The sequence below is a fragment of the Onychomys torridus genome, chromosome 18, assembly GCF_903995425.1.
Source record: "Onychomys torridus chromosome 18, mOncTor1.1, whole genome shotgun sequence".
Classification (NCBI taxonomy): Eukaryota; Metazoa; Chordata; class Mammalia; order Rodentia; family Cricetidae; genus Onychomys; species Onychomys torridus.
Window position 1 is genome coordinate 4,729,465 of NC_050460.1, and position 21,749 is coordinate 4,751,213.

At 49.2% G+C, this 21,749-nt stretch overlaps 1 protein-coding gene across 5 annotated transcripts in view; it reads left to right on the forward strand.

The window, feature by feature from the left end:
• The window catches only part of Daam2 (dishevelled associated activator of morphogenesis 2), a 113,743-nt gene that overhangs the window by 28,613 nt on the left and 63,381 nt on the right, over positions 1-21,749 (forward strand). Inside the window, exon 1 of one of the 5 annotated variants that reach the window (XM_036167263.1) lies at positions 6,384-6,503. The exons of the other annotated variants lie outside the window; for them this stretch is intronic. The gene's annotated coding sequence lies outside the window, so the exon portion shown is untranslated. Of the gene's footprint in view, positions 1-6,383; positions 6,504-21,749 lie in introns of those variants that run through there. 5 annotated transcript variants of the gene reach the window in all.

Consider the following 21,749-nt stretch of genomic DNA (forward strand, 5'->3'; position numbering starts at 1 on the left):
GTAGCTGTGACAGTTTAAAACATCTCCAGACACTGACCAGTGTCCACTGGAGTGAGTAAGTAGGGATGGTGAGGGGAATGCAATAAGGAAGCACTCCCAGCTGGAAGCCATGGCAAGTTAAATTCTTCCTATACTAGATGGGGCCCAAGGCATCTTGTGCTGCCCCAGAGTTTATCTCTGCAGTACATTTAAGATTAGGGGACAGGATGTATCCACTGATAAGAAAGATATAGGGTGGCTGCTGTCTCTGGGTCACCCTTGACTTCCAAGAAGCAGTCTTCGTGTTGGGTGGAAGTACCCCCTACAAGCCTCCACACTCAAGCCCTCTTCAGACAGTCTGCACTGTGTCCAGATCCCTCTCTGGTCCTCTTGACCCTCCTCATGCAGCAAGAAATCTCTCAGGGAGATTTCTTTGGTTTGGGCTTATAAATATTCATCAGCTCATTTTGAGTACCAAGTATTTTTTTTAACCATGTTTAGCATTCTTGTCCGAGTGGAAAGTTTTGTCCTTTGGAAAGCTTCTCATTCCAGACCCAGGTCAGAGTCCCCAGCAGAACTCAGAGAATGTCCTAAGGACATTTCACCATTGAGATTATCGTTGGTGGCCTTGACACAACTGTGTTTGGATTCTGGGCCAAGACTCCCAGGTCCACAAGACTGACAGAGAGGAAGGCTGTGCAGCTAGAGGAAGGGCTGTGGACTCCAAGATCAAAACTCTTTTATGGAGGACTGAACAGGCAGGTCAATGGTTAGGAGTACTTTCTGAGGCGTACCTGAGTTCAGTTCTCAGTACCCATATTGGGTGGCTCACAACTGTCTATGACTCCAGCTCCAGTGAATCTGACACTGTTTTGAGCCCCATGGATTTCTGTATACACACGACACACATAGACATACACTGTGGTTACTTACGTTCTTGGATGTCTCTCTACACACTGTCACATCTCAATAAGACAACTAGCCTGCAAGTCAGTGTAAGGTTGGTTGTGATTGGTAGCACACCATCCCCATATCCCAGTGACTTTAAATAACAGACATCTATTTCTCACTCTTATTGCATGCCTTCTGTGGATCGACAACAGGGCTCTGGTCAGGATACCCACTTAGGAACCAAGGTTGATTAAACAGGAGTCCCTTTAAAAGTGGATGATGATGGAGGGGTTGGGGATTTAGTTCAGTGGTAGAGTGCTTGCCTAGCAAGCACAAGGCCCTGGGTTTGGACCTCAGCTCTGGGGGGAAAAAGTGGGTGATAGATGTGCCTAAGGAAATGACACCCTGGCCTAACATACCTATAAATGGAGACCAGAAAAGCCTGGCTAGCCCTTCAAGACCATCTGGGCAAACCAAACCTTTAAAGGGCAGAGGTACAAGGTCCTCAAATGCTATGTTCCCTGGACACAGTGCAGACTATCTGCAGAGGGCTTGAGTGTGGAGCCTTGTAGGAAGTACATCTACCCAACACAAAGGCTGTGGGAGTACATCCACCCAATGGGAAGACTGTGAGAGTACATCCACCCAATGGGAAGACTGTGGGAGTACATCCACCCAATGGGAAGACTGTGGGAGTACATCCACCCAACACAAAGGCTGTGGGAGTACATCCACCCAATGAGAAGGCTGTGGGAGTACATCCACCCAATGAGAAGGCTGTGAAAGTACATCCACCCAATGAGAAGGCAGTGGAAGTACATCCACCCAATGAGAAGGCTGTGGGAGTACATCCACTCAATGCAAAGGCTGTGGGAGTACATCCACTCAATGCAAAGGCTGCTCTTGGAAGTCAGGGGTGACCCAGAGACAGCAGGCACCCTATATCTTTTGACACTTCTGATTCTCTGTCAGGACACCTGCTGTCATGTGTGACCAGGTACTGTAAGATCACAGATGCCCTCGCAGAATAATAACAAGTATAATATGCTGCCCTGATCTACAAGTATGTTTGGTGCTAAGTGCCCAGGAGAGAAAAGTGAAGATACTTTTCCTTTGCCAATTAAAATCTCTAAGTCTCTGAGGACCGTTGTATTAGTCAGGCTTCTCCTGAAGAGTGGGAACAATAGAATCTGCTGTTGACCCATCTGCCTAGATTTACTTAATGGAATCAGCCTACACAATGGCGGCAGACTGGAGACGCATAGATGGGCCTGTGTTGAAGCTCATATGTGAAGACAGTTTGGATGTAGAGTTCCCTCTTCTTGGGGTGATAGCCCTTTCCCTTTAAGTCTTCTAAAAATTTGTGTTTTGTTCTAACATTGTGTGTCTGTGTGTGTGTGTGTGTGTGTGTGTGTGTGTGTGTGTGTGTGTGTGTGTGTTTAGCTGTCTGTGGAAGCTAGAAGAAGGCATAGGATAGCCTGGACCTGGAGTAGTTGTGAGCTGCCTGACCCAGGTGCTGGGAACCAAACTCAGGTCCTCTGAATGAACAGCATGCACTCCAAACCACTGAGCCATCTCTCCTCCTTGCCCAAATCTTTTCGCTACTCAGAAAGGATCTACAGGCACCATGGAGAGTAACCTGCTTTATTCCAAGTCTGCAGATTAGAATCTTGGTCCTATGTAAAAGTCCCCTCAGCAGCATCTGGACTGGTGTTTGACTCGGATCTGGCCCCATGTATAACCAGACTGGTGACACACAACATTAGCCATCACAATTTCCAATTTCTACTCAGTTTATGGGGCAGGGTTAGTGATATGTCTGACTCAGGTAAGTTCCAGAAGCTACGTGCCTGAACCAAGGGAATCTGACTAAGCACCAATAACCAGCACAAACAACTGTGAATAATTCTATCTGGGGATGAAAGGAAGTGTCCATCTGTGGTATTCCCATTTCAGCACTTTCTGTTAAGCCAGAGTGGAAATCAGCATGGACTTAGATCCCACGTGCCCACTTCTTAGGGCGAGTCATGTAAAGGAACGTGTGAGGATGTGGCCTGGCCTCCTGAGGGACTAAACACAAATCTGTTATTGGAACCTTCCTCTGCTTTCTATTCTGTGTATTTGCATGTGTGTATGTGCTGTGTGTGCACACACATTTCACATGCCGGTGGAGGCCAGAGATTAATGTCAGGTGTCTTCCTCAATTGCTCACAACTTATTTTTGTGAGACAGAGTCTTTCAGTGAACCTGGAGCCCAGCCATTCAGGTAAACTAACCGGCCAGAGAGCTCTAGGGGATCCTCCTGTCTCTGCCTCCTCAGCACTGGAATCATAGGCACAGCTGTCTTGTGGGCTTAAATGTGGGTCCCGGGGATTTGAACTCAATTCCTCATGCTTGTGGGGCAAACACTTTGCTCACTAATCTGTATCCCCAACCCTGTCTTTGCTCTTTGTTTTATTCCACGTTTTCTCTACTTGGCGCTGCATTTGGAAATTGTACCATTTCTGCCACTGAAGAATGTCCTGCAAATGCGTGGAGTTCTGTGACTCCCTTATGGTGTCCTCCCATGCAATTGTCTCTTCTCATATTCAGGGGGCAGACGTCACTTGGCCACCATCTCACTCTGAGTTTCTGACAAGTCCCTTCCCAGTCTGGGCTCTTGTTTTCCCGTCTTGCTGGAGTGCGGCTGATGCAGTGCATCATGGGAGTTTTTTCTGGCTCAAGCATTTTGTGTGTCTTTGATCCATGCCCTCTCACAGTGACAACGCTGTGCATGACTGCCTGGTTGGGTCCAGCCTAAGTTTGGTGACAAAGTTTTCCTCCAGGAAGCTTGAAGGATCATCCTGGGCCATGCAGCAGGCACTAGCAAAGAGACTGTGAGCTGTGTACCAGCTGGAAAGCATCACTGAGCCTGGTGCTCTCCTGCCTGGCTGAGCTGGGGAGGCATGCAGAGGGCAGGGGCCAGGGATCAGAACAGCCTGGTCTAGCTAAAAACAAGGCAGAGAGCCTGGCCAGGTCTTTGAAGCTAAACCAAAGAGTAGAGTTGCAGGGACCTCAAACACTGTCCACCCTACATTTATATCAGATAATTCCAGTGCCCACCTAGGCTGCCTAGAAAGTCGAAGATAGAAGCTATACAAGCAAGAACTGAAAACACACACAAACACAACATACTCAAACAATTATTATTATTATGATTACCATCATGTTTGTCTTATGCCACTAAATGCCTGGTGCTAGGTGTCTGGATAGAAGACTGTGTGGGCATGAAATTAATCAGACTCTAGAGTGATGTCAGACTTAACAGCAAACTCTGGATGGTGACTTCATCAGTTCAGGTCGCTCTAATAAATTGCCTGGGTGGTGACGCTAACATGCATTTTCACTTTCTGGAAATGGGAAGTGCAAGAGGAAGGACCTGAAGATCTGATATCTGGTAAGGGCTGGACTCCTAGTTCATGGGCAGCTATCTTCATCTGTGCCCTTACATGGTGTTAGGGGTGCAGTAGCTCTCTGAAATCTCTTTTATAGGGACATTAAGTCCATTTGTGACACTCCACCTTTGAGACCTAACTACCTCCAAAGGCTTTGCCTCTGAGTTACATCACATTGTGAACTAAGCTGAGTCCAAGGGAGCCGCGGACATTCAGCCCACAGGACAGAGCAAACCCTGGAGATCAGAGAAGGGAGCAGCTGGTTCCTGTGGCAGGCAGGAGGCTATCACAGGAAGGATGATGCAGCCTGGCTCTGAAAGTTACCCAGGTACTTTAATGAAGAGGACTGGGTAACCCTGGCAGGCTCATGGCATTCTCTGTTCCTCTGATCTGGTTGCTGGGTAGGGTATGAAGGGCAAATGGGGAGCATGGGCAGCTGCAGATGAGGTGTTGATCAAATTGTGCAGGGCCTCAAATAACATACAGAAATGAGTAAGTTTAATTTCTTAATAAAAGCTTTTTCTTTCTATTTTGTCCAAAAGAAAATGCACTTGTTTTAAATTTATTTAAAATCTGCTTCTAGAGGTTGAGAGATACCTCAATGGTTGAGAGTATTTGCTGTTCTTGCAGAGGACCTACATTTGGTTTACAGCACCCATGTTCGGTGGCTCACGGCTACCTGTAACTCTAGTTCTGAGGGATCAGATACCCTCTTCTGGCCTCTGTGGGAACTGCACTCATTTATACACACACACACACACACACACACACACACACACACACACACACACACACACACACACACACACACACACACACAAATAATAATAATAATCTGAAAACCTATCTTTAGACCCACAGACCTATAGGAGGGGAGGTTTTAGGCAACTAGACAGGATGACAGGGGCCTGTCCTGCTGAGCTGACACTTTCCTTTCTCTTAGGATTTCCATGCTGACTGTTTTATCTCCTCTGTCTAATCTCAGGGTTGTTTGAGATGTTTGTATGGGAGATATGAATTGAAAGCTTGGTTGGTTTTTTTTTTTTTTGTCTTTATAAAAAATAACTGCCTCTAATCAAATGTAGATAATACAGAATGTTATAAAGAAGGGAGAGACCTAAAACGAAGTCAGTTCTACCTCCCATACAAGGTGGATATGTGTACAGAAGGTTGGGGATGTTTTCTTCCAGTGGGCATTGGAAAGCAGGCCTTTATGTTGAAGGTCAGCTGTGCTGAGGCTTGAACCAATCCTGGGGTCTAAAGATGGACTCCAGAGGCTGCCTTGGGCTCTTTCAAGAAGGCTGAGGCTGATCCCATACAATTTAATCTGGGCTGTGGCACTGGTTATCCAGGACATAGCAGTTTACTCTCCCAGACCCTGGCTTCTTAATCTGTGAAGTGGGAGCCCCAGCAACAGTGCCCCACCCCACCCCTCCCCGTGACATTCAGCTCAGTCCTCACTTCCTTAGGAAGCTGCCCAGGCTTGCTCTGGGGTAGCATGCTGCCCTCGGGGTGACAAAGAATCCTCCCTCCTCCATACCTCCTGTGACTGCAGGGTGGAGAAGCTGCTCACCCCAGGCCAGGCTCCTGCTTAGTGGGCGCTGCTGCTTCCCCAGCGCCTTCCCCGGAGAATGTCGCCTCCTCTTCCTCGCTCTTCCCCTTCCTCCCTCCTCTTTTCTTCCTTCCTCCTCCACCCTGCTCTTCCTTGAGGTTCCTTCCCTTTTCTTTCTTTCCCCTCTTCCCACTTCCTTCCTCCCTCCCTTTCTCCATCCCCTCCCCTCCCTCCCTCCCTTTCTCCCTCCCTCCCTGCTTTCCTTCCTTCCTTCCTTCCTTCCTTCCTTCCTTCCTTCCTTCCTTCCTTCCTGTCTTGCCCACACAGACTGTCTCAGGAAGACTGTCTCTTTAAGAAAGGCAGCTGTGTCCTAAGTACTCTGGGACTCTGACAATCAGCCCTGCCTCTCCTGCTGTGTACTTCTGGGCAGCAACTGGGACCCTCCAGGCCTCAATTTGAGTCTAGAACCTCTAGAGGAAAGGGTCATTTCCAATGGTGTGCACAACCCCAGGGGTCTGTGCCCACAGGCCTCCCTGCCTGGAGCACCTCAGTAGTTGGGCTCTGGCTTCAGGCCAGAAGAGGTTCAGTGGTGAGGCTTGAGATCAGGAGCTGGGAGAAGACAGTGGGAAAATTGCTGGATGCTTTTGGTGAGTGTGGATGAAGTTTGTTACCTCCTGTTCCTCGGACTGTGGACTTTTAGAGTATGAGTCTGGAGCTGAGTTGTAGTGCTCCTTGACAGTAGGACGAGCAGGCGTGAGAGGGGAAAGGTGGGGGCTGGGATCCCCTCAACACTCCTCACAGTTGTTGCTATTCTTGAGGGCCTCAGGCTGTCTGTGGAAATGCCCGAGGGAATGTCATCTGTAGCCCCTGAGAGAAGTGCATAATCTTGTGGGTCCATCTCAGCAGGGGATCCAGGCCAAGCCCTCTTCCTCCTGGGCAAGGGGACAGACCAGGCTTGCTCCCAAAGTCCATGTTGTTCCCTTGGAGTGGGGAAAGCTGCCTATGAGCTGCAACAGCAGGCATTGCCATAGTGGGAGGTGGCAAGTCTGCCAAGGGCAGGGAAGAATGGGGAGTCTGTTACTGCTGAAGCCTGGGAACATGGCCTTGAGGGGAGGCCCAGGTCGCCAGAGCTGGCATGAGAACACATGGACAAAAGGTCCAGGTCCATGCTGGGAGGATGGGACTGCGTCAGCATCCCATAGTTCAGGGAAAATGGTCCTCCAACCCCATTTCCTGGGGCAGGAATACAGGTGCAGCTGACCTCAAAAGCCTAAGTACGCCTGTGCGTGCCTGCATGTGATAGATAGCCTGGGGCCTCCAGGGGACAAGGCTGAACCCAGGAGCAACTTCTGGTCTTCCAAGGCCAGGGCTTCTCCTTCAGGGAAACCCTTCACTGAATTCTAAACTCTTCTTTGGGCCACACGGAACAGGGGATTTGCTGAAACGGAAGATGCCAGGAAACAATCTAGAGGCTGTGAAGATCTGGGGAGGTGTGCGGGTGTGTGTGTGTGTGTGTGTGTGTGTGTGTGTGTGTGTGTGTGTGTGTGGTGGGGGAGAAGGCCATCCCCACAGAGTCCATCCCTACAGAGTCATAATGACCAGTACCATTCACTGTGTGCCTTGAAGGCATCGGTCACTGTGGCAAAGCCGTATCTGCTTATTGAATGCTATAGGAATTCGTGTGTGTGTGTGTGTGTGTGTGTGTGTGTGTGTGTGTGTGTGTGTATCTGTGTTCAGGTGAGCATGTGCATACATGCATGTGGAGGCCAGAGGACAACCCCAGATGTTTCTCAGGTGCCATCTACCTTATTTATTGAGATATGGTGTCTCTCTGGCTTGGGGCTTGATGAATATGAAAGATTGATCACCCAATCTCAGGGGTCCTCTGTCTCCACTTCTCTGGCCCTGGGGTTGTAAGGACCTTCTACTGCACTGGCCTTTTGGGCGAGGGTTCTGGGGATCACACAAGTTGATGACAAGTGAGTGCTTTTCTAACCAGGTTATCCTCCAGCCCTCACCAAAAGAAATCATCTGAGTCATGAACAGTTTTGTGAATTTTACAGAAACTGAAGCTCAGAGGTTGAAGATCACGCACCCTCAGAGCTGGAAACTCACAAATGAGACTTGGATATCTTCATCCATCCATTTCCTCATCTATCCATTCCCTCATTCATCTATCCCGTCAACCATTCCCTCACCCATCCATTCCCTCATCCACCTATCCCACTCACCCACTCATTCCATTCATTTCTTTAACTAAGTTGAACTAATAGCTTTCATGTGTCAGCCATGTGGTAGTCACCAAAGGCACAGCTGGGACAAAGGCTGGTAAGGACTCAGGCTGCTTAACTGCATAGCCTGCATGTTGACTGGCACCCAGTCTTCTGCCATAGGCTCAGAGAGCCTTCTGGGAGTGTGAGAATGTTCTTCTCAAGGTCTGAGAAGACTGGGGGAGAATGTTTTCTTCCTTGACAAACTGCTACATTGTGTTTTCATTTTAATAATTATCTAAAAGTTCTATATCAGCTGACTGGCTATCATATATAGCTTACTACTGGATCAGAATTATTTTTTGTCCCAGTGTTCATGTTGGTAATGTGTGGTCTTTCAAAATGAAGTGTTTAATGTCTGGAAGCTTTGTGTCTTACGAGAGTCTGATGGGAGCCCAAAGGACCAAAGAGGACTCTGAAAGATGGCTGGGGTAAACCATGAGGGATGTTGTACAGTATTCCCCCTGAGCAGAAGGGACTAGGCTGAGAAGAACAAGGTCTGAAGCCCGTAACCTCCTGCTCTCAGGCTTGGGATGGGCTGAGGCCAGAGACTCAGAAACAAGCAAGTTAGGAGAGGTGACCTTGAATTTGGAGCAAGGTGTCATGCTTTGAATACTGCACCTCCAGCAGCCACAAATCTTTGTACCTTCCTGGGTGGGCCTTTGCAGAAGGGACAGTATGCTGAAGTTCAGGAGGAGACTGCAGGCCTCCTGGAACACTATGGCATCTTCTCAGAGAGCAGCATCCTCCCAGCTTCCACAAATCCCAGCCTCTTCCAGGACCTATCTATTGGGTGAGAAGGCCATGGTGCCAACCTCACTGTAGGAAGCCATGGCCGTGACAAATGTGCATCTAGGGCTGGCCTGGTTCCTGGACCTTTAGCTGGGACTGGGCACACAGAGCCCTCTTTGGGTGGGAGACTTTGCCAGTCCAGGAGGCAGGAAGTTCAGAATTCACGGCTGCTCTTCCTTATCTATTCCTTAGCCGTGGAGAGAGGTGGCTTGTGGTCAGTCCCCTTCTTCATGTGTTCCACTGTGTCTGCACACGCCGGTTTCCATGCTCAGCTGAGCTGGATTCTCTTGTCCACCCCCATCCCCCCTGCTGGGGATCTGCCAATGTCTCCTGCGAAGATTCTGAGAATCAAAGGTTTGGCTTTGAGGGTCATAAGCTTCATGTCTCCCCACTCGGTTCTGCTCTTGGTGTTGAAGAAGCCACAGACGGTCTGTAAATAGATCTGTGTGGCAAAGCTCCAGTGAAACTGGGCTTGCAAAGGCAGCCAGGCCAGATTTGGCTTATGGGCCACAGCAGGCTAGCCCCTGGCCTGGATGGAATCGGCCCCAAGAAGCCCATGGTTAGTTCCCCATGGCACATCTGCTTGGGCCTCCATGAGCTGAGGTCCCCAGCCACAGGCTCCCACTCACTTTCCTGCCCTCCCCTCCCCTCCCCACCCCTTCCCTTTCCTTCCCCTCCCCTCCCTCCTCCCCCTCCCTCTCCCCTCCTCCCTTTTCCTCCCTTCCCCTCTACCCTTCCTCCCCTCCCCCTCCCCTCCCCTCTCTTCCCCTCCCTTCCCTTCTTTTGTCTTTGCTATCCAGGATTTCATGTAGTCTAGGCAGGACTCAAACTTGCTATGTAGCCAATGATGACCTTGAACTCCAGATCCTCTTGCCTCTATTCCCAAGTAGTGGGATTACAAGGATTGCTGCCACCACACTCTGGTTTTGTCCATGCTGGAGAACAAACACCAGTCTTCTCTTCTGGTAGGCAAGCAGTCTACCAGCTAGACTGCTTCCCCAGCCTCCCACCCACCCATCTTGAAGACTCACCTGTCTTTCTTGCCTTCTAGCCTTTGCCTGGAACTGCCGCCCTTCACCTCTGTCCTACTCACCACCCACTTTTGAATTGATTCCTTCAGTTCAGGCATGACTTCACATCCTGCCTGACCTTCCTCTTCTTAGTCCTCACCAACACATGGCATCCTTCGCTTTCCTGTGCCTGTTAATTTTGTGCTGACTCTCCAGCAGCTCGATGATGGCTGCATCCTAGTGAGTTATCCCTAACTTTATTCCAAGGCTGAGCATCAATGGAACTTGTCTTACCTGTTGCCTCCTCTCCTCCCAGCTCCATGCCTGCCCAGAAACATGTTAGAGTAAGGCCTGGCGACCTCTCCTCCTCCCGGAGAGCCCATGCAGCAGAAGGGGGCCTTTGTGGGTCCAGCTGTGCCCAGGATCTCATCACCTGTTGATACTGTGGGCAAATCCATCTCTGCTTTTGTAACCTGAGCTGGCGCCAGCCCCTGCTCCCTGAGATCAAGTGTCCCTGTTTGTTTTGACATCCCTTTTGGGGGCTGGATGATCCAGATTTCAAAGTAACATTTTTTTCTAGCAGCTACTGAAGGCCAGGCCCCTGCCAGCTCTGGGACTCCTGTGTTAGTGTTTTCAGTTAATTAAGAAAACAAACCCTGATTTCTGACTGAGACGGTGCTACAGATGGAGATGAAGGGTCCCCTGGACATGTCCATGTGCAGGAGAAGATAGCCAACACCTGCAGGAGGGTGAGCAAGCTGACAGCAGGCACGTTTGAGGCAGAGGGGGCGTGCAGATACCCTCTCAGCAGGAGAAGGTTCCAGGAACTCATAGTGTTGGGAGGAAGCGCCAGGCAGAGTCCAGAGCTCAGCTTCTGCCCTTTCTGCCACACCCAGGATGCATCTGGACTTAGTGCTGGTGGCAGTAGTCTACTTGGAGGATAACAGGGAGGGATAAGCATTGTCCCTAAGCCTGGTTGTCTTCAACGTCTGCTGCTAGAGCACAGTGGAGAAAGATGATCTCCGGTGCCTTTGGAGTCCCAGGTTACTGCCCTGCCCTTGTGGAAGCGGAGCCCTGCGCAGGGATATCGCTCTCCCATCAGGGCTATAGTTCATGATTAAAGAGTTCAGTATGCTGTAGTAGAAGGAACCAAGCTGTGTCTGCAGGGCACTTTCCTGACCTGAGCTGGGCACTCAGCACCCACACCTTCCCTACCACCTGCTATCACATTCTGCGCTGCTGGGGGAAGGCATTGGATTCTTAGCCTCAAAAAGGAAATTTGAGACAAAGATAAGAAGTTGTGATTAGTTCTGGGCTACTAGAGAATGTCTCTAAGCTAGCTGGTGGTGGCGCACACCTTTAATCCCCGCACTCGGGAGGCAGAGGCAGGTGGATCTGTGAGTTCAAAGCCAGCCTGGGCTATCAAGTGAGTTCCAGGAAAGGCACAAAGCTACACAGAGAAACCCTGTCTTGAAGAGAGAGAGAGAGAGAGAGAGAGAGAGAGAGAGAGAGAGAGAGAGAGAGAGAGAGAGAGAGAGAGAATGTCTTCTAAAGAGAGAGGTAGCATAGCTGGGGCCTTAGCTGGATTCATGACACTATAGGAAAACTTTCTAGTGAATTTTGGATAAGAATTGGAGGAAATTTAAAATTTGTTTTGGAGACAGTCTCACTCTGTATCCCAGGCTAGCCTGGAACTCTCTATATAACCAAGATGTCCCTTTCTGATCTCCCAAGTGCTAGGATGGCAGGCATAGGCCTCCACATGCAGTCTATGTGGTACTGGAGAGCAAGCCTCAAACTTAGTGCATGATAGGCATGCACTCTACCACTGAGCCACATCCACAGTCTGTAAGTTTTGGCTTTTCAGACATGCTGTGATGCTATAGCCAGGCTGGCCTGGAACTCATGGTCATTCTCCTACTTCAGCTTCCAAGTGCTGGATGGCAGGAGGAGCTGCCACACCTGGCTTTCATTTTTCTGTTTGAATTGCATTTTTGCAATTGTTTCCACTGTGCGTGCCGCATCTCTAGAAGAAGCTAGAGGAAACCAAGAACCATCCAGAAGTTGTCCAGGGCTGCTGCCACTCAGGAGAGGAGTGTGACACTGAGATGTGGAGGGTGTGTCAAGAGTTTGCTGAGGTCCTGGGACGAGTGACGTACCTGTGGGGCTTCTGCTTGCCTGCTTGCCTTGTGGACTAGACAAAGACAGACATCTTCTTTCTTAGCATCCAAGGGCTCTCAGCAGTAAGGGTGGGAGGTCATGTTGGAGAAAGGTCCACACAGAGGTGAGAATGGGGAGGTGAGGCCCTCAGGGAAGGGGATAGTCTTGTGGAGAAAACAGTAGCACCCACCCCTCTGCTTTCTCTGTGTGGGGTCTGTCTTAGCTGCTTTTCTGCTGTGGTGACAAAACACACGGCCAAAGTAACGTATAAAAGAAAGCGTTTCATTTGGGGTTCATGGTGCGAGAGGGTTAGAGTCCATGACCAGCATGGTGAGGAGCTGGGCAGCAGGGAGGCAGGCATGGTGCTGGAGTAGGAGCTGAGCCCTTACATCAGATTCACAAGCACATGTCAGAGAGAGAGAGACAGAGAGAGACAGAGAGAGACAGAGAGACAGAGACAGAGAGATAGAGAGACAGAGAGAGAGAGGGGGACAGAGACAGAGAGAGACAGAGACAGAAGAGACACAGAGAGAGACAGAGAGAGACAGAGACAGAAGAGACACAGAGAGAGACAGAGAGAGACAGAGAGACAGAGAGACAGAGAGAGACAGAGAGACAGAGAGAGACAGAGAGAAACAGAGAGAGACAGAGACAGAGACAGAGAGACAGAGACAGAGAGAGACAGAGAGAGACAGAGACAGAGACAAAGAGACAGAGAGACACAAAGACACAGAGAGAGACACAGAGAGACAGAGACAGAGGGACAGAGACAGAGAGAGAGACAGAGACAGAGAGACAGAGAGAGACAGAGACAGAGGGACAGAGATAGAGAGACACAGAGAGAGACAGAGACAGAGAGATACTGAGACAGAGACAGAGAGAGACAGAGACAGAGAGAGAGAGAGCTAATTGGGAACAGTGAGGGCTTTTGAAACCTTAGAGCCCTCTCCCAGTGATGCCCCTCCTCCTGCAAGTCCACATCTAATCCTTCCTAACAGCTGCATCAATTGAGTACCAAGTAGTCAAATATGAGCCTGTGAGGGCCATCCTCGTCCACCACCACAGGGTCTGCGGAAGTGCTCCTGGGCTCCAGAGCCAGTGGCAAGGTCACTGAGGTTCCAACGCCTGGGCTCTTCTCTCTCCATGTGAAGTTGAACTGTTCTCCCTTTGACATTTTCTATCTGAACATAAATTCTTTTAATGGGAAATCTAGAAAAATCCCAGACCCAGTTTCAGAATCGCAGAAGAGGAAACCCCATGCTGACTTTTCAGCCTCTGCACACTAGCTACCCAGGTTCTGAATGCCTCACTGTGTGCATTCTTAACCCTTGCCCTTCCTGCTACCTACAGATCTACACCCCAGAAATACACAGCCACTCTTCAGACTCCACACAGTGTCCCCATGGTTACAAAGTCCCTTCTCGCCCTTGTTTCTTTCAGGTAGCTCAGGTGACCCTTCACCTCTAATTCTCCAGAGATGTTGACCCTGATGGGACACTTAGCCCAGTTTGAAAAGCACGTTCCTCCTGACTCCTATCAACCTACGCGCTCCCACAAGGCGAGGATCTGGTTTGACATTGCATCCTTCACCCATCTCAGCCTGTTTAGGCCTTTCTAACAGAGCATCCCAGACTGCGTGATCTGTGAGCAACTAGTGCATTTCTCATGCTTCTTCAGTCTAAATTCAAGATAAAGTCACTAACTGGGTAATTCCCACCACACCAGAGCGTCTCTCTTCTTCCACTGTGGTACCTTACTTGCTGTGTCTTTCCGAGAGGCGAGTGAGTGCTATATCCTCACGCAGTAGAAGGGACAGAACCTACACCGATCTTTTTCTCCCCTTCCAAGATATTAAATATATTCATGAGGGTCAAGCCACTTCCCCCAAAGCCACCACATCTTAATTACACCAAGTGTTGTGGATTCGTGTGTGTGTGTGTGTGTGTGTGTGTGTGTGTGTGTGTGTGTATGCCTGTCTGTCTGTGTGTAGTGTTCATGTATGGAGGTACACATGTGTGCAGATCCACTTGTGTGTGTGAGTGCATACAAAGGCCCAAAGCTGAGGTCAGAGGTCAGAACCATCTTCTACCAATCTTACCCGAGACAGGGTCTCTCACCAAACCCAGAGCTCACCAATATGGATAGTCTTGCTAGCCAGCTTGCTCTGGGCCCCCTGCCTCTGCCTTCTGAGGCTGGAATGACAGAAAGGTCACCCCAGCTACCCAGAACTTACACAGATTCTGGGGATCTGAACTCTGGCCCTCTCACACTTGCCTGCCAAACACCTTAACCACTGAGCTATCTTCCTGGTACAGCATTTGGCTTTTTAAGTGTGGGTTCTGGGGAACCACACTCAGGTCCTGTAGCTTGCAAGACCAGCACTTTACTTGCTGAGTTATTGATCCAGACCTCAGCGAATGAGTTTTGGAGGGGGATACAGGTGTGCAAAAGAAGACGTAGCCCCAGCTACAGCATCTGGCATGTGGTAAATTCTCACTAAATACTGATTGGATGTGTGACTATGAGTAAGTACTGCAAATGGCACAGAGGCCTTTTCACTGAGAAGCTGCGAGCAGCTGGTGTTTGGATTACTTACTCAGAGGCCACCTTCATGGGATAGTGTCTGAACAGGCCACTCTCATCAGTCTCCCCTTCTCATGTGTGGTCCATGCAGGAGCCTAGAGGCTGGGAGCTGTGGCATCTCTCATGTGCCCCAGACTGGCTGTGGGTAAAATGCACCATGCTATTCTTGTGTAGATGCTGATCACACATCTTGGCACTGCCTGCCTGTCCCTGGCTGTTGTCTACAGTGGTGTGCGATCCTGCAGCTGTGTGCAGTGTGGGCATGAAGTGTGCTGTGTGGGAAGAAGCCAGCAGTACTCTGGAAAATGCACAAGGACCCCAGTTTATGACATGAAGGACCCCTGTGCTGGAGGCTGAGAGATGCCTTGTTTGATACTAGATGAGATGTTACCACCTCTGAAGTTTTTAAGACTTAACCAGGAGGAGAATGGGCAATAGAGGACCAGGGGTTGTCGGGTTAGTAGAGACTTGTCCTGGGGGCACTTGTTTATTCCTTGCAGACTGAGGTGCACAATCTGAAGAGCTGGTGTATGTGTGTCTAGTCCCGTCTAGTTTTCGAGCATGAGACAGAAAGAGGCTCATTTACAGTGAAAATCCCTGAAGACTGGGGGTTGGCACCATCCCCACATTTTTTCTGAGACAGCCCATTGTCTAGAGACATGTCACCCTCAGCACCTCTTACTGTATCGTCCTCTGGGTCGATGCTTTCCAGAAGTGTCCTGCATTGTCCTTGTCCAGTATCATTTCCTCCTCCCCAGATTGAGTCACACACGTTCACCCATGCTATCTTGCACTATGTCCCATGTAGCACTCAGTAACAGAGTTGTCCTTCCTGACTGCTTCCTGGAAGGGTGCATGTGGCGACTTTGCACTGCTGTATCCTTCCCATGTACAATGCCTGGACCAGAGCTGGGGCGTCCTAGAGGGTTGTGGAACGCAGGATGCTGGGGGACCAATGCTGGGTTTTATCCGTTTTGTTTTCATCTGTAGTGATGCCTGTTGGTTGCATCTTTTCCTAGGTCATCCAGGGAAAGGGATGGATGCTTGGGGAAGTTGATAGACTATAACTTTCTGAGAACTTAGAGACATGAAAAGCCCCCAATGGTAGTGGTGGGCTTTGTGACTTGGTCGTTAGAGGCTCCTTTGCCTCCCTAGGCCAGCAGGGCCAGGGGCCTTCAGGGCTGTTGGAAGCTAGCTTTCAAACCTGACCCTCCACATGCTGAGGCCTGCAGTCTGCCCTCCTCTGAGTGGAGACAAAGGGATGTCAGGGGGAACAGACCTGCCTCTATAGCCCTTTGGCTCAGGCAGCCTGGCTGAGCCGGAGGGAGAGCAGGCCGCCTGGGAATAGCTGGGAAGCATGTCCAGACCTTGGGTCTACATCCTCCAAGGCCAGGATGTGGCGTGGGACCCGGGCAGACAGAATTTCCCACCACTCAGCTTGTTCAGCTCAAGAGCTCCTAAATACTCCAGGCCTAGGCGGCATCTTTCAGCAGGAGAGTAGGGGAGATTCTAGCTGCCTGGGTCAAAACCAGATCAGGACCAGGACAGCTCTGCAGTCACACACCTCTGACAGTTTCCTTCCACCTGGACAGCTGCCAGGGGCCCTTTAGCCCAGCCTTGCCTTGGTGTGGGATGAGAAGAGTCAGGGATTAACCTTTGCCTGCCCTGCGCAAGTCAGCCTAACTCTGGCCGTCTCCAATTAGCCATCATCTGCTCACCACATACTTGAACCACCACTTTCATACATATCATATTTTATAGTTGCCTCATTCCTGCAGGGTAGAGACATCAAATGAGTTAGCTGGAGCATGTGCAGTGGCATCACTTGGCTAAGCTTAGACAATTGATAAGGTAAGGGCCTATTATGTTTTAGGCAATGAATCTATGAAAGCTGAGAAAAATGCCCCACAAAGGTTATATATATATATGTATGTATGTATAGTGACACATGCCTGGGCATTCTCTGACACCCATGAATACGCTGGATCAGATTGGATCCCTGGGCTTTTGAAGAGAGATGATAAATGCATAAAATCTATAGTTTTTCATATGGCAATTGAGTGTGGGACAAATGGAGAGATGAGAAGTAGACAGCTTGGGGAGGGGATCTCTGAGGAGCCTCTTACAGATGAGCCTTGCCAATGGGGTGTGCTATCTACACTGTGAGGGGTAATCATGGTGATCAGTGTGACTGCATTGAGAGGCATCTGTGAGACTGGTGGGTGTGTCTATGAGGGTCTCTCTGGAGTGAGTTAACAAAGCGGGCTAGAATCACCCTGAATGGGGCAGTGGTAGCTCAGAGGTTGGACCCCAGATGGGATAAAAGGTGAGAAAGGAAAAAGCCAAGGGCTCAGGCATCCTCCCTATTTCTTTGTCGGCATGCTGCAAGCTCTTTTGATCTGCCATGTTTTCCCCATGTGATTCATGGAACCCTCTGAGACTGTGAGCCAAAACAAATCCTTCCTGCAGCCATCTCTCTTGGCTATTTGTCATGTGATAAAAATCTCTCACATATTCACACATCACACACTCACTCACTCTCATATGCACACACACACACACACACACACACACACTTGGTGGTTACCAGGTGCCAAGAATATGGAACTCAGTTATCCACATGATTACTGTTGAGGCAGATTATGATGTTCTAGTTTTCCCATGGGGAAACTAAGGGTATTTCTCACTTTTGTCATCACTGCAACAAAATGGTCAACATAAGCAACTTAAGGAAGGAAAGGTCTACCTTGGCTCCAACTTTCAAGGAGACATCAGTCCAACGCAGCAGGGAAGGCATGATGGAGTAGATATCGACAGCTAGAATGTCACAGAGCTGTTTGTTCATATGGTGGTAAACAGGATACAGAGAAAGGCTGTCACTAGAAGCAAGTGGTATCATCTTCAAAAACTTGTCCCTACTTACCAATTTCCACTAGCATGGACCATCTGGCAAAGGCCCTACAATTTCTCAAATATCAACACAGGTTTGGGATCAAGTGTTCAAAAAGTGTGCCTGTCGGGGTCACTCCCAGACTCAGATCATAAGACTGAGGCATGGGGAGATGAACTGACTTGCCAAACATGGTGTCACAAATAAGGAGCAGCATTGGGACCAGAATGCAGGTCATCTTCTCCCTATGTTCTAGCTTTTTACTATGTGCTTCTTCCTAAGCCACTGGGAGAGCACGTAGGTAGAAGACTTCCGAGACACCTCTTAGACAAGCGACATTAAAGTTTTGGATGGCCATGAGGTAGCAGAATTGATACTGAGGTCCACTGATGCTTGGCTGTGTGGTAGCAGAATTGATACTGAGGTCCACTGATGCATGGCTGTGGGGTAGCAGAATTGATACTGAGGTCCACTGATGCTTGGCTGTGTGGTAGCAGAATTGATACTGAGGTCCACTGATGCATGGCTGTGGGGTAGCAGAATTGATACTGAGGTCCACCGATGCATGATTGGACACTCACTGACATTCCCTGGACTTTGGGAGGTGGAGCTGATAGCTACAGCTGAAGAAGCTGATGGCTTCCTGGTATGTCCAGGACCTCTGCGCACCTGTGGAGGACTCTGTTCCCAACTTCTGCTCTGGGAGGTGAGGGCTAGAGATGGTAGCCGCAGCAAGTTAGCAAGTTACTTTCTTACCTGTTACTGACTTACTGTGAGCAGAACAACTTGCTTCTGAGGCAGGATATCTCCCAATGGTGTTCATATGCATGCCCGTTCCTCAGCCTCTTCCCTGAGACTCTCCAGGGCATTGGGGTACTCCTAATGACACCACCCTGAATTTAGGCCACTTACTGTCTTTCCCTCTTAATGTTCTCTTGCCTCTGGTCACCTCTTACTCTGAGTCCCATCCCCCAAGCCATTTAATTTTTTGTTTTTCTCCCAACTATCCCTCAAATGAACTCCCAGTTTACATGCAAAAGAAGAGAAAATAAAGGGGGAAATAATTTCTTGGTTTCTCTGGGGCAAATATATTGGGGAATATTTTCCTTGTAAAAACTGTTGTATCTGCCATGTGTTCTGACTTCTGAATTCCCACTCATGCCTCTTGCATCCCTTAGTAGCTATGGCCTGTCATACTTGCATTTTACTAAAGAAGTAGTTACCTTCCTGAGGCTTATAGCAAGTTTCATGGCAGAGCCAATATGAATCCAAACCCCATCACATTGTTGGGGCCCAAGCTTCTACTCAGAGGGGAGTCTTGGGCACAGGTTCTTCAGCTAGCTCCCAGTGATCTGCAATGCAGCCCCAAAAGAGTAGGTTACAAAGCCCTAGAGGGAGGACTGCTGGTGCCCATTGGCTGCTGGCCATTGACTCAGCCAGGAATAAATATAAGGACCCAGCATGTGTGTTGATAGTGGGCTTCAACTTCCTCTTCCATCTCAGGGATGAGAACACAGCATCTTTCCTTGTCTTTCAGTGGGGATAGTGATTTCCCCACCTAATTGGGTGACTGCCAGATAGGAGACAAAGGAATTGACAGCTGGTTCCATACCCTGCTTCATAGCTGAAGAAGCCTTTGACTGGTGTCTGTCATCCTGTCTGCTGAGCCTGGTACAGCCCTGACAGTTAGTCCCCCAAGCTGGCAAGCATCCTGCCCTCTTCTGTCTGTGACTGCTGCCCAGTGATTGAAAGTCTTGGCACAGCAGTGGGAAACTCAGCTCTAGCCACTGGTTGCCCTGGCGTTGAAAGACCAAGGGAGGGAGATTTCTGGGCACCAGTTAAAATGGGAAATGTGGATCTTACCCACCCTCGAGGCTCAAAGAATATCACAGAAGAGTGGGCAGAGGATGAGGAGGACGTTGTGAAGAGCTGTCCTCTAGATATGGCACATGAGCTCCCTGCAGCTGCGGTTGCCAACACAAGACCTGTGTGAGATGAACCTAGTGTGGCGTTTCAGGGGGGAGGGCAGCTCCCACACCCACTCCTAACTTCCAAGCTACTAGCAGTTGTCCGCTGCTGAGGGGAAAATCACTTTTGGGGGGAGCAGTGGGTTGGCTGTTATACATTGTCTGTGCTCTAGAGATAGTGCCACAGCCGTGCACACACAGGCCGCACTAAATGGGCTCCGGGCTATTTTTGTGAGAGGGAGAGAGGCTTTGAAGGCCAGAGGAGTGTGTGTTAGGGGTTGGGGTGGAGCAGACCACAGGGAGTTGGGGGGAGGGAGGGAGGTTGGATATGATTGAAGGCATCTTGCATACATGTATGAAAATTTCAAAGAATAAACTTTTAAAAGTAATAAAAATAATCCCAGAACTTGGGAGGCAGAGGCAGGCATATCTCTGTAAGTTTCTGGCCAGCCAAAACTACACAGTGAAACCTTGTCTCAAAAAAAGAAATAAGAAAAGAAAAGGAGAGGAAAGGGAAGGAAAGGAAAGTAGGGCTTACAGTGATGTCGCCACAGTTTAGAGCCTTGTTGCTCTTTAGAGGAGCAAGGTTCGATTCCCAGCACCTATACCTCACAACCATTTATAACTCCAGTTTCAGGGCATCTGATGCCCTCCTCTGGCTTCTGTAGGCACCGGGCATGCAAGTGGTGCACACAGATACATATAAGCAAAACATTCATACATTCAACAATTTTAAAATAAGTAAATAAAAATTGAAAAATAATTTAAAGAATAGTCGGGGGAGATAAATTCTTTATATTTTTAGCTTTTATTACACCACTAGCATCATGTTATTAATGTTAATTCTAAATAAAATGAAGGAGGAATCTCCAGCCCCAAACAGGCATCCCATATACATCTGGTGTGAGTTATTTTTTTTTTAACAAATGCCTCAGTAGAAGGGACATTCTGAGATGGAGGCTGAAGGAGGGAAGGAAGCCAAGTCAGTGAGAGGTGACTAAGATGACCACAAGAGTCAGGAGGCAAGCCAGTGTCCCAAGCTCCTTTTCAGGCATCCTGCTTTTCCTCTTGAAGACACAGACTTGGCTTTGCCTCTTTCAGAAAGCCCTCCCTGGTGTCCTCATCAGGAACAGCCACCATCTGGGAAGTTCTAACTAGGTGGCCACAGTGTCTGGATGCTCCTCTCTGCTCCCGTCACAGGACCATCTTACTCCTCTTGTGCATGTCCTTCCACTGGCCCTCAGGAAAGCCTCATTTTTGTCTTCTGCTCTAGCGCCTGACACATCAAAGCAGGCTGCTAAATGTTGCCTGAAGCTACACACCAGACACAGGAGTCAGGCAATGACAGAAGATGGCATGCCTTGGTACTTAACCAGTCTCTAAAATCTGCAGCAGGGAAGCGGTGTGGGGGCACAAAGCTCATTGCATATGTCTGGGAGTGTGATTTCCTTCACATGTTTTGTGCGTGCAAGAGCTGGGACAGAAGACTTAGATGCATCTTACCCATGTCTGGGAAGTTTGGATGGCTGCAAAGCATGGTTTAGTCAGTGCCTGCCTGAGTTCAGTCCCCAGAACTCATGTGAAAACAAAAATAAATGCTTGGCATGGGGCCATGTGTTTATAACCCTGACCTTAGGGAAGTGGAGATAGGTAGATCCCTGGGGTTTCAGGCCAGCCAGCCTAGACTGTTGGACAAGCTCCAGGCCAGTGAGACTCTGCCTAAAAAGAAAATAGAGGTACCTGGGAAATGACCTCAGGCGTACATACAGGCAAAAGCACACATCCAACACATCTAGACAGATGTGAACAAAACACATACACATGTATGGACATGTATGTGCATTCACACACAGAAGACTTACAGAACATGAAAGGGAGCCCCTTTCTACTAGGAGTGTGTGAGAGCTCATAGCCTGTTGTTTGCTCCCAGAGGGCAAGGGTTCTCTATGTCGTTATATCAGAATCTTTACTGTGCATCCCTGGTCCAAACAGCTGGGTATAGATGAAGGCTTAAACAGGAAGAGGTAGGGATAAACTTCAAGCTAAATGATGAAAGAGGGAAGGGTAGAAGGTTGTCAAAGATGGCAGGGAAGCTACTGTGGTCAGGTGATGGGAAGGAGGCTACTAGTACCTCTCTCGATGTGGGAAGCTCTAACCAGGTGGTCATGGTATCGTTGAGTCAGGATGGCCCTCTGTTGAGAGAACGTTGGGAGCAGTGGCA